The following is a 12,775-nucleotide window of genomic DNA, read 5'->3' as shown; positions in this document are numbered from 1 at the left end:
CCTTCGCACCCTTCAACCCCCATCTCCTATGGTTCCTAGCCTCAAGTATCACCCATTTGCCTTGAAGACATTCAGTTCTTAGTGCGCGCACACACACACACACACACACACACACACACACACACACACACACACACACAGAGATAGAGATAGATAGATAGATAGATAGATAGAGAGAGAGAGAGAGAGAGAGAGAGAGAGAGAGAGAGAGAGAGAGAGAGAGAGAGAGAGAGAGAGAGAGAGAGAGAGAGAGAGAGAGAGAGAGACTCATTTCCTACCGCACGAGCCTCTCCTCCACTCTCCTCTCAACCTGGGTCGCTCCTCCACTATCTCAAGGAACTATCCCTCCACCCACCTCAGGGCCTTGCTCTTTCACCTGTCATTTGGTAGCGATTCCAACGTTCACTAGAGAGAGAGAGAGAGGGGGAGAGAGAGAGCTCCTAAGTCGACTCCTCACCATGCACGTGCAGCCTTAGAATCTTTTCCTTCGCATACACTCATGAATTTCCACCTCCAATCTGGATTTTCTTGAGGCTCTGCATGCCCATCATTGGCTCCTCTACTGCTGACAGCGCTTAAGAGAGTCTTATTACCCAAAATATTCTCGCCAAAAAAAATCCTTAGTAACACCTTCTTCCTCTTGATTTCTTCCCGCTTGCATCTGGCCCTACTGAAACCACCCTACCTTGTAACCATGCTCCACATCTTCTTCCTCTTGATTTCTTCACGCTTGCATCTGGCCCTACTGAAACAACCCTACCTCTACATGCCCATCATCGGCTCCTCTACCGCTAATAGAGCTTAAGAGAGTTTCATTACCAAAAAGATTCTCGCCAACAAAATCCTGAGTAGCACCTTCTTCCTCTTGATTTCTTCCCGCTTGCATTTGGCCCTACTGAAACAACCCCACCTCTTAGCCATGCTCCACACCTCTCTGTGCTCTTTGCACCATGCAATGCAAATCTTAATCACATGTAAAAATGCCACAAAACCCATCCATAGACCTTGGTGTTGCTCATGCAACCTTTCTCCCATCGCCTCCTTGCGTTCGGAGTTTATCTACGGTTTTCAATAAAGGGCACCAAGTCAAGTCACTGATATGAGAAAGCACATTGGTGGACTAAGGTTGAGTTGCAGTGGATAGTATACAGGTGCTTGATTACATTGAGGGCTAGTTGGGAGGCACAAGCAAGCAAAGCCGTGGAAACAACAACTAAAACATACAAGGAGAGGGATATCCCCTCATCATCAATCAACTAGCTACCTTTGAGAGGCCTATTAGAAAGGTTACTATTGCACGACTTATAGAGGCGACATACAGTTTCAGCCAAGAGAGCCTCATTGGTGTAGGGGGCTTTGACTAGGTACAAAAAGCTAAGTTAAAAGATAGGTCTATGATTGCTAACTTGCTATTAAGAAGCTGTTGCGATTCAGTTATCAAGGAGATTGAGAGTTCACAAAGGGATTGAGACTCTGGGCAAGATTTAGTATAGAAACTTGGTGCCCCTGTTACTCTATTGGAAGGTGGGTGAAGAGAGGTAATCAATGTATGAGTACATAGAAGGTGGAATGGAAGCTTAGAAGACATGTAGCTGCATGGAGATGAGGGGATGTAACATAAGCTGACATGGCAATACCGAGAGCAAATTGTGTGCAGGGCAGCTCGAGGGCTATGCTTTCTACATCATTCAAGTGGTCAACCACTACATGTGACCATGGTAGATCTCCTTTTTTTAATCGACCACTAGTTAATCACCTTCACCAAGAACCGGCCAAGAGCAAGGTGCAACATTTTGAGGCACCCCAAAACTTATCAAAATCCCAAGTGAATTTGACTTGTGTAGTTTGTGGGGAGGATATAAACATTGTAGATGGTAGTGATGAAGGGATTGTAAAGGAAAATGGCAAGAAGTTGTGTGTGAAGACAGGTTGGCAAGGGTCTCTCTCTTCCTCTTATAGGTGAAGACATGATTTTAGAGGTCTTTCATTGGTAGAGCACGAGGGAATTACAGAGCAAGAATGATTATGGTTGAGGAGGCAAAGAACCCATAGCCAATAAGGGTGAGGAGGCTGATAGCCAACCCTAATACACACATCTATGTTGCAAGAAGTGCCTGCTCAAGGGCTAGTTACCTCCTTGTAGGATTTACCTGCATGTGTACCCTTGTATAAAGCATCATCATGCCCTTCTGTGAAACAACATTGTCTTCAACATCTCCACTGCCTTTGTGAAGCTTCCCACGAACCTCACACTCTTGAGCGTGCTGCTTTCTTTTTCACTCTTGCAACTTGATGACGCTTCATATTCACACTTAATGTAGTGAGAAGGTGAAGGATGTAGGTAAAAGAGAAGGTTGAGAGGTGTAAGGGAGGCCGCTTGGCACAATACTTGACACTTTCTTGCAGTTTCAACTACAAAATTCATGTACATCATATTGCATAACTGTAAATAGTATTTGCAAAAGCACTAACCCATGCCTTGAAGTATAGAATATTAATAGGAGAAGGCTTAATTGCTATATTGCGAGCACACATGAAGTGAGCAGTAACAGTAGTACCCCACAACATTGGTGCTACAGGGTTCTACTGCTGCATCATTGGTGTTGGTGCTACTACCAGCTTTTCATGGCCAACACTCACGACTCAAATGGATGTTGTGTAGAGGCATTGTAGGACAACCTCTAGACCCCCCTTTTGTTCCGGCTTCCAAGTTCCCAACCTCACTACTTGACCTTGCTTTTTGTCACACCATTTGTGTTCATTTGGTTTGTTTAATTGCCTTGTTTGTATTCAAGAATTGCTTTTCCTTATTTTGTGTGGTGTTGCGCTTGCAAGTATATTGTATTGTCACTAGGAGATTGTTGTATTTACTAACATGTCTTTTTCTTTGGCAGGCCTCTCGTGATTTTCTCACTTGTTAAACAAGGTGAAGACTTCACGATGCCCTCAAGAAGGCAACATTTTTTGTTGTAATAAATTGAGTGATTATTAGAACACATTTGACATGCTAATGGTATGTCTTCAGGAAAAATGTGCCTCAGCTTAATATCGTGTGGTTTTCAATTTCGTAAAGTGCCGGTTGAGAGCAAGGGGAAAAGGAGAAATTCTGTCCCAAAATAGAGGAAAATAGTGTAAAAAATTGAAAACTAAATCTAATTTTTAAAAAATTCCTCTTGGAAAATTCAAGAAATGGAATCTTGTATGTATGGAAAAATGATTTTTCTGGAACACTTCAATGGAGAGAGAGAGAGAGAGAGAGAGAGAGAGAGAGAGAGAGAGAGAGAGAGAGAGAGAGAGAGAGAGATGCCCACACACACACACGCACACACATACACACACACACACACTCATTTTCATAATGAAAATGTTTAAATGAGTATAATAAGGCTTGAAATGTCACCAATCAAAGTTAATGTGATGGTCAGAGGTGCAAAGAGGAATTGCACGTTTTCTCTACCACTCCCCTATGGCCTTCTTGGCCAAAAATTGTGGAGGAGTGGAATCTATCGAGGATGTTATTGCTTTGGAAAATTAGTAACAAGGGATGGATTGCATGGTGTCGCATGGCTCTTTGTCTCTCTCTCTCTCTCTCTCTCTCTCTCTCTCATCGACTTCCACACAACCGCATTCCTTCTCTAGCTGATTCGTGTCAACTTTTGAAGGTGCTGGTATTTTGCTCTCTCTTGCTTGCAAGGCTCTCACTCTGTCCCTCTGTGTTTATCACGAGGGCATTTGTCTCTCTCACATGGTGAGCATCCCAATCCCTCTCTCTCTCTCTCTCTCTCTCTCTCTCATGTGTTGTAGGAGAGATATGTCAAAGTCTCCGGGGGTGCATTATGTGATCATGTTAATGTATAACGTGAGTTCAAAAGGAGAGGTTTTAAAATGCAAAAAATTAAGCAATTTAGCAGAGATACATTAAAATAAGGGGTTTTTATATTCAATTTTGGAAAATTTCCCTACAATAGAGGTCATTTTACTCATTTAGACATGTTAAAAGAGGAGTTTTTTTAATACCCCATGAACGCACTTTATATAGGGAGGTATTGAACGATGAAGCCCCCGAGGTCGCAATCCTCCATATGCTGCAATGATGGCTACATGTCCCTATCTAAGCAGTCAGGAGGGGATAAGGAGCTAGGCCAAGCCAAGAGGTGAGGAGGAGGGTGGTGTAGGCGGGGGGGTATGCGGCGAGATGGGGGACCAGCAAGGTGATAGGGGTGGGGGGGGATATTCAAGTGGAATCTACACAATTTCTCTTTATTTGAGCGACTAGGTCTATTGAAGAGTTAGGTGCTATTCTAATTTTTACTTGGTGAGCCATAGGTCCTTTTCTCCAATAAATCCAGGGTATTGAGCCACTTGGCTCAATCGTGACCATAGAATTAATATCTTATTCCACAGCCCCGGTATCAAAAATAAAAATAAAAAAATGTACGTGTCTAGATTTGTAGTGTCAAAAAGCAAGAGACTTGAGAGCAGGCCATGCACTGCCTGAGTGACACAGTGACTAGCTTGAGAATCAGTAACTTGAAGAGGCCCAACACAGGATCTATTGCAACCGCCTCAGCAGATGACGTTTTGTAGGACCCCTTGGCGACGACGGGTGTTTTGAGAGATCGAGCACTATTGCAATGATTTTGGAAGGTCAGTGCGAGTTGATTTAAAGGTGGAAGAGCACCGTCTGACGAGAGAAAAGGAAACATCGTTAGCGGTTTTTGATGGCGAGCAGAGGAAGATAACAACATGTTGGGTTTTGGAGACACAGGGCGAGAAGAAAATAGCGCCACCCACGAGCTCATAAAAGAGGAGTAGCAAGGCGAGCTGCAAAGGTTGGAGGAGCTCCAAGCAGGCAAGGTGCTGACAACTTACAGTAAGGATTTTATCAGACAACCTACTATGTGGAGGAGAACTGAGACAAGCCTGCTGAACTTTCTACCTTGCTATACTCCTGCTCAACACCTACTAGTACCCTTGCGCATATGCCTGCCCTTGCGCCTATGCTTGCCCTTACGTTCTTGGTTGAATGCCATAAATAGAAGAGACTAGTGTTGAGAAATTCTTGTCTTCATGAAAAGGACCCTCTTCTAATGATTGACAACTTTGAGTCATTGTAGTTAAAAAATAGTTCAGCCTATGCCTTCATAATTTAGCCTCAAAATTTCACGCATCTGAATGTTTGCATGTCATTTGATTTTGGATTTTGATGTACAGTGATCTCATCCTTTGTTTTGAAGGTCTACACAGAACCAAAATCCAACATCGGCAATGAGGAGCCAGGATTTTATCACCTATGCCAGGGCGTCTTCATCTGTTGTATACTGCAACACTTTGAAGTTTGAGGAAGAGTTTATCTTACTTATTGCGGTCTTGTTGCTTGCATCAGGCCTATGCAAGGAACTCCAGAAAATTGAGACATCCAACGAACTCAAATCGATGCCTTCGAAAAGATATGAAACACATATGGAGCCAAAAGCTATCTATGGTTCAATTGCCTCTACATGAGTATGCAGAAGTACTTGCCCCTCATTTTGAAGGTCTGCACAAGGCCAAAAACCGATATCAAAGGTGTCCTAATAAAGTCTTAGCTGAGTTCATTATGCACAGAGCTAGAAGTCAACATCGAATGTCTCAATCGGCAAAGGAAATATCAATAGAGATAGATTGATGGCATGCTAGAGGTACTAATCGAGGACTTTTGGCTATTAACACTAGAGTCCTGATACTACATATGTCTCCAATCTTGATACTATGTATGTCTAGTTTGAACTTTAGAGCTTATTTCTCGATGTGAGAAAATGTTGTTCGCAGTGATTGTAGTGAGCTCTCTCACCATTTGGCTCTTATGGGTGGGTTTGCTACGACGGAGTGCACGCCAAGCTTCGTAAGTACTTCATCTAAAGTTTGCATTCAAGCAGCAACAACAAAGGAACATACTTGATTCCATCCCAAAGAATCTAAAATTTTCTTTGGGAAGATCTCATGCTAGAAATAGGAGAGCAGCATCTTGATGAGCTTTCATTGCTCCTCTGCCTCTTTAACAACAACTTACTCAATCCAACCATGCCAGCATTTTACATCACCCTCGTTGCTCTTACGCCTGTACTCCGATAGATTAATCAACCCAACCCTACTAGCATTTTGCATGATTGCACCCTACTGATTGAGCCATTCTATTGTAACGATTATGATTGAGAACCCATCATTACAATAAACCCTACACCATCTATGATGTTGAACATAACGTTATATCCGCTTCTCTTTAAATTTAATATATATCCTCTATCTTTTGTATTTGTGTTGATTCATGTTTTGTGTGTGACAAAAAGGGCATATATTCACAACAATGGATGTTTCAACAAGGCATATGAAGGCAATCAGGAGTGACGACATCTCAAAAATGAATTTGTCAATTCAAGATAAGAATGATGAATTTTGTTTTGAAATTTGAATGAATGAATGACGCCGCATGAGGAATGTTGAATGATGATGAATGATTCTAGTGCATCAAGATTCCCATATGAATGAGATGACTGGATACTTTGGTGAGCGCATTAAAAGTTCCCGAGGGTTGAGATGGCTACACAGGGATCTAAATGCATCAAGATTTCTGGAGGGATGAGATGACTAGATGATTGAAACATTGTGTTCAATATGAAGTAACTGTGACTTGTGGATTGCATGTTCAATGAATAAAGAACTCTGAAAATTATTTAATGGAAATTCCCCAAGATGAATCTGATTTATTTATGAAATTAATGTTTTTTGGAATAACTGGCTATTTGTGAACATATAACATGTGAAATAAAAAATGAGATGATGACAAATTTGGAGCAATGATAGCTCCAGAATGAACCCGATCACAATCATGAATTTTGAATGATGATGATGACTGATGATGAATGATTGAATGAGAGTGTGGTAAGCCCATCAAGAGTTCCCAAGGGATGAGATGGCCACACAACGATAAGATGACTAGAACTGAATGATTAAAACACTCTGTCTAGTATGAACTCAGTGTCTGATTAATGATTGAACTGGAATTGTTGGAAATGATTACTCACACATGTGATTGTGTTTGAGTGCAGGATTGAAAGATGGAATGATTGACGAAGTGATTGCAACATTTCAATCTTGAGAAATCTATGGACATGATTGCAATAAGGATTAGTTAATTCGACATCAGTTCCAGTGTGGATCTAGATGCGATTGCTAAATACGTTACCAGGAATCATGGTCCTAGATCAAAATGGATTCTATGTGATATGATCTGAATGTGATGTGAGTGTTGTCTTTGTACAAGTGCTGGAATTGTGTCGTCTAGTGTGTCGGTATGGCTTATGTCTAATTTTGTAGGCATAATCGAGGGTGATTACAATTCTTTCACGAGGGGGTTATGTCACGAATTGATGATGTGGTAGGACTACCTGAACAGATGGCATGGAAAAAATTGTACGATGCCTAAAACCTTTACTCTTTGAGTCCTCACTCAAATGTGTTTTCTTCATCACGTCCATTTTAATGGCTTGGAGGGAATGGAAACTAATCCTCCCACAACAAGATTAACCACAATCCTTTTTCCACTTCATAACCTCCCTACACCCTTTTGTTCCCTTTTTGTAGACAACTATGGATGGGCTTCTCTATGACGTGTAGTGTGTTTTTGCAAGTTGTCCTCAATTTAAAAATTCAAGCTTTCATTTTTTCTTTTGACTTGTAAGATTCTTGAATGCTACAAGGTTTTTGTATGGATTTACAAAGCTTAGTTCTGGACATTTATATATTGATCCCCCACTCTCCTAGCAATCCTAACAATGTTGAAAAGCATGCCCTTTTGGTAGACATCACAAAGTTCTCAACTAGCTCCTTCACTCTTGTGGAACATCTAACAGAATATTTGGATCGACAAATCTCCGTGCAAAACTTAGTTATGGACATTTATAAATTGACAATGTTGAAAAGCATGCACTTAGACATCACAAAGTTCTCAACTAGCTCCTTCTTCTCAACTAGGTCCTTCACTCTTGTGGAACATCTGACAGAATATGCTTCGTTCTACAACTCTCCTATTAGCCAAACAACATGATTGGCCAAAAAGAATTGTCCCAAAATTGTGCATTTTTTCCAAAGTTCCTAAATTGAAGTAAAATGGAAATTTTGCTAGATGAATCTCAATTATGTATGAAATTAATGCTTTTTTGAAAGAACTTGCTATATGTGAATAAATAACATGTGAAATCAAGAATGAAATGATGACAAATTCGTAGCAATGACAACTCCAGAATGAACCTGATCACGATCATGAATTCTGAATGATGATGACTACTGATGATGAATGATTGAATGAGACTGTGGTGAGCCCATCAAGAGTTCCCAAGGGATGAGATGGCCACACAACGATAAGATGATTAGAACTAAATGATTGAAACACTTTGTTCAGTATGAACTCAGTGTCTGATTGATGAACTGGAATTCTCAAAAATGATTACTCACACATGTGATTGTGTTGAGTGAAAGATTGAAAGATGGAATGATTGACGAAATGACTGCATCATTTTGATCTTGAGAAATCTATGGACATGATCGCAATAAGGGTTAGTTAATCCGACGTGATCGCAATAAGGGTTAATGAATCCGACATCAGTGAGGTTGGGTGTCGATCTAGATGCGATTGCTAAATACATTGCCAGGAATCATGGTCCTAGATCAAAATGGATTCTATGTGATATGGTGTGAATGTGATGTGACCGTCGTCTTTGTTCAAGTGCTAAAATTGTGTCGTCTAGTGCTACAATTAGTGTCTACTGAAATGTTTATGGCTTGTGTTTGATTTTGTAGGCATGAGAGCGATTACAATTCTTTCAAGAGGGGGGTATGTCACAAATTAATGACGTGGCAGGACTATTCAAACAGGTGATGTGGCAAAAATTGTACAAGATTCTGTGAGTGGCGTTGGCATGATGACGTGGCAATTGTACGGACCTCCACATTTTGTGTTGATGCCCTCATTTTCGAGGTAGCTCACTAGGGATGTCATCAATGAAAACATCTTGGAATCCATTTAGGAAATTAGACAACTCTAATTCCTCTTGATTCCCTTTATTGCTACTTGTGAAAACATTAGAATCATTTACAGATTCTCTAACAAAAATCATATACGCAAAAAATAGAGCTTTTCATGACTTATCAAAAGCAAGAGTATTTACCATGGATATGGTGTTCCCTAAATCATTAGCATCTATGTACATGCTCTTTTCCCTATAGGTGAAATAGATTCTCCTCTCAAGGAACTTCATGTTGGCAGCCATGCGGTTGAACCATGGTGCCCCTAGGATAACATCCTCATGTTGGAGAGGAGGGATAAAAAAATATTCTTTGTCGATGTAGCTTGGGACATGAAGCCTCAACTTCACAATCAAGAGAGTAACGGAGGCTTGTTGTCCCTTGAAAGTTGTGTCAGCAGTTACAGTATCTCCCATCTCAAAAGCTTGAATGTCCACCTTGGTTGGTGGCCAACTCCATTGATATGAAGTTGTGAGTAGATCCAGGGTAAAAGATAATAAGGGCATCGTGCTCCCTTACTTTTCCCCAAGCATAGGAGAGGTATGAGCCTTTGCAATGAGTATCCTCTTTTAGAGCTTCAACCATGGAAGCTCTAGGAGTGTCATTGCGTACGTTTCTTTGGGGCAAGAACGATCACTACAAGAGGCTATTCATATTAGCGACGCTCACACAGCGACGCTCAAAAAAAAATTTCCCGGCGTCGCTATGAGCGTCGCAAATTTACAAGAAATTTCTTTGTAAATTTGCGACGCTCATAGCGACGCCGGCTGGGCTAAAAAAATAACCGAGCGCCCAAAAACTCAGATCTCAGATCTGAGTTTTTCGGCACCCTCAAGCAAGGAGCAGGTAACGCTCTCCCTCTCTCTCTCTCTCTCTCTCTCTCTCTCTTTTTTTCTTCTCCACACACACACACACACACACACACACACACGAGGAGAGGAAGGAGAGCCAGGTATGCTCCTTCCCTCTCCTCATTCTCATGTTCCCTTCCCCTCTTTCTCTCTCCCTCTCTCTCTCTCTCACACACACACACATAGTGTTTTTGAGAGAGAGAGAGAGAGAGAGAGAGAGAGAGTACAAACAAAAACAAAAACGCACACACACATACATAAACAAAGAATGCACACACACATTGAGAGAGGAAAAGAGAGAGAGAGCATGCATAAACAAAAAACGCACGCATTGAGAGAGGAAAAGAGAGAGAGAACATGCATAAACAAAAAACGCACACATTGAGAGAGGAAAAGAGAGAGAAAACATGCATACGATCCAAAAAAACGCACACACATTGAGAGAGAAAGAGAGAGAAACTAATTTAACGTCGTAGGAAACTAATTAAAATTAAAAGACCTAAAGATCTAGCCGACGAAGAGTTGAATATTATTCAAGAGGGAAATGGCATAATCAATCTATCATACTTGGCATGGGTGATAGAAAGGTTATACCATTTATCTCTTTTTATTGGCACACACATCCACACACGCGCACACACACAAGAAGAAGAGAGTTATAACGTCGTAGGAAACTATCTTAAAAGACGTTAAAGATTAGGTTATATGTAGACTTACATTAAATTAGATTTAGGTTTATTTTTAACTAAATTTACGTTTATTTACGCTAGATTTAGATTTACGTTATATTAGATTAGATTTAGGTCTCCATAGACTGCGATGCCTGCATGAAGCGGGTGAAGAAAGCCCTCAATGGAATATAGGGTATTGCTGCCTTCACTCATGGTGGGCTCCGTCGATCCAAAAGTACTGGTGAAATGTCTTCAGAAGATAGGGAAGAAGGTGGATCTTCAGGGCGGCAAGAGCCACTGCATCCCCGACACAATGACCATCTAGACAACCTCTAGTCATTCAACAGCAACTTCAAAGTTAGTAACAAGAGCAAGAACGGTCTAAAGGGCCAATTGCTGTCGTCAGATGTGGATGGAGATGAGGCAGCGTCACCGCCGGAAGTTAACTCTCACATCTTTAGTGATGAGAATGCCAACTCTTGCCGAGTTATGTGAAAAATTATGTGTTAAATCAGTTTTAAGGTTCTTATAATCCTTGTTAGTTTAGTTCTTTGTTTTAATATAACATAATTTACGTTAGATTTAGATTTATATTATATTAGATTAGACTTAGGTTTATTTAGGTTTACCCACACACACACACACACACACACACACACACACACACACACACAAGAAGAAGAGAGTTTTAACGTCGTAGGAAACTATCCCAAAAGACGTTAAAGATTAAGTTAGATGTAGACTTACGTTAAATTAAATTTATGTTTATTTTTAGTTAGATTTAAGTTTATTTAGATTTACGCTTATTTACGTTAGATCAAGTCCACACAAGAATTACTTACGGTTTAGGGTTTAGAGTTAGACGAACAGTGAAAAGATCTACTGTGAAAAGATGTTAAGATGCTGTGAAGTGCTACAGCTAGAGAAGAGGCAAAGGGGTTTTGTCCACTACATGCAGTATCATGTAGACGTGGGTGTGTAGATTTCTTGTACCCACAAATATAGGTATTGACCAATAAAGACGAGATTATAACCCGGTGGTTCTGATCTCCGTGCACCTCTAGACCGAGGTGTGCGGGGATTGGACATGACTAGAGAATGTGAGGTAAAGAGAGAGAGAGAGAGAGAGAGAGAGAGAGAGAGAGAGAGAGAGAGAGAGAGAGAGAGAGAGAGAGAGAGAGAGATAAGACGAAGAATGCCAATAGAATATTAAATTTGTTGTCCAGGTTATAAGTTTTTTATCCTCATTATGAGTAGTGACGAGGATGTGGGACCGCGTCCAACCGAAACACCTATCTCTCAACGAGGGTCTTATGTCCTTGTAATCAATGCAAGCATGCTGTGCGACGGACAAGACGTGTTTCTTTGCAGCACGTTCGCGAATTTGGCGAGTTCGATCCATCTATTATAGATCGAGTTGTTGCCAATTATAACTCGTCGGACTCTGACACTGGCCAACAAGCAGCAATCTTGCAACCCAATAGACGTGTTCGCAGGCGCTTTGGTCAAGCAGCATATGTGAGGCCACAAGATGTAGCCTCTGACAGCTCGGGGGATGATCATGCAGAGAACATTCCCAACGAGGCAATGTTTGAGCCCGAGATTGATGAAATGATCGAGACGATCATGGATTCAGAAAGGCTTATCTATGATGATATGAAAAGTGAAGCCGATACGCCATTGTATAATGGAGCACGTATGTCTAGATTGAAAGCACTCCTGGTTCTTCTCAACATGCAGGCAAAGTTTGGATGGAGTGACACTAGCGTCACAGCGCTTTTCAGGTGATCTATTACAATTAGTTTACTTTAATAAAACTCTAAATGTATAATGATCCATTTGGTCAAAGATCAACATCTTACAGTGTATGGCCCGTTGTCATCGTCAACTACAACATTCCCCCGTGGTTGACTACGAAGAAGGGGCACCTATGGCTAAGCTTGATATACCCAGGTTCACGCGTCACCGGCTAGAGGGCTTGTCTTACTCCATCGACTTCAGCGGCGGCATCATCATGGATGATGACGGCAAGAAGGTGATCTCGCGCATGCGTGGTCTTTGCTCTCAGCTGTTTAGACACTACATACTAAACAAATGGAGTGAAGTACCAAGTGATTTAAAAAACAGAGTCATCAGCATACTTCATGATGAGTTTCCCGTTCCAACACGGGATCAGCGCTTCAATGAAGA

This window comes from Adiantum capillus-veneris, chromosome 5 (assembly GCF_014529385.1).
Source record: "Adiantum capillus-veneris isolate H3 chromosome 5, ASM1452938v2, whole genome shotgun sequence".
NCBI classification, from domain to species: Eukaryota; Viridiplantae; Streptophyta; class Polypodiopsida; order Polypodiales; family Pteridaceae; genus Adiantum; species Adiantum capillus-veneris.
The sequence above is the reverse complement of the archived record's forward strand: the minus strand, read 5'-3'. Positions refer to the sequence as shown.